The 750-nt window shown below is 42.9% G+C and overlaps 1 non-coding gene across 1 annotated transcript; it reads left to right on the top strand.

Moving 5' to 3' along the window:
• The first annotated feature begins 285 nt into the window (after window positions 1-285).
• Window positions 286-358, top strand: trnav-gac (transfer RNA valine (anticodon GAC)). Its single transcript has one exon. It is a non-coding gene; the product is annotated as a tRNA-Val (tRNA).
• Window positions 359-750: the final 392 nt, after the last annotated feature.

Raw genomic sequence — 750 nt, 5'->3', positions numbered from 1 at the left:
AGAGAGTACAGGGAGTGTTTGAAATGAGCAAGTCTCGCTTTGATTCAGGACTCTTACCTCTCAGCAGCATCTCACTATGAAAGATTGAATTTGATCTCATTTCATTCTCAGCTCGGGGTCTGTGCGGCTCAGTGGCACTTCTGGCTGTCTCCCGCTTCACAATCCATCAGTACTGAGAAAGCAATGGGGAATATTACTCACATGTTGTGTTCTTTAATTTTTTGGAAAACTTGAATGTATGTATTTTCTTCCAAAACAAGGACAACAAGCCACTGTCAATGCAGGGCTGAAATAGCTCAGTTGGGAAAGCGTTAAACTGACGATCTAAAGGTTCCTGGTTCAATCCCGGGTTTCAGCAATTTTGCTTCCTTATGCGTCCCTTGCCTTGGTTCTGATTTTCCAGTTGCACAATTTACTTTGAAATTATTTACCAAGCACCAGTGGATTGAATTTGAGAAACAACACAGAGTCATTTACAGCACAGAAGGTGGTCGTTTGGCCTATCACATCCATGCTGGCTCTCCCCGGAGCAATCTCGTCAGTTCCACTCACCAGCTCGATCCCTTTCCTCCTGCAAGTTTCTTTCCTTCAAGTATCCATCTAATTTCCTTTCCAAATCATCGATTGTCTCTGCTTCCACCACACTCGTGGGCCAAGTCATTACCACCCACAACATAAGAAAGTTCCACCTCGTCAAGGATGGGAAATACTTATATCTTCTATATTTGCTTATTCTCTATTTCTATGAGA

This window comes from Heterodontus francisci, unplaced genomic scaffold, assembly GCF_036365525.1.
Source record: "Heterodontus francisci isolate sHetFra1 unplaced genomic scaffold, sHetFra1.hap1 HAP1_SCAFFOLD_121, whole genome shotgun sequence".
NCBI lineage: Eukaryota > Metazoa > Chordata > Chondrichthyes > Heterodontiformes > Heterodontidae > Heterodontus > Heterodontus francisci.
Note: the sequence above shows the minus strand (reverse complement) of the source record. Positions and strands in the feature narration are given on the sequence as shown.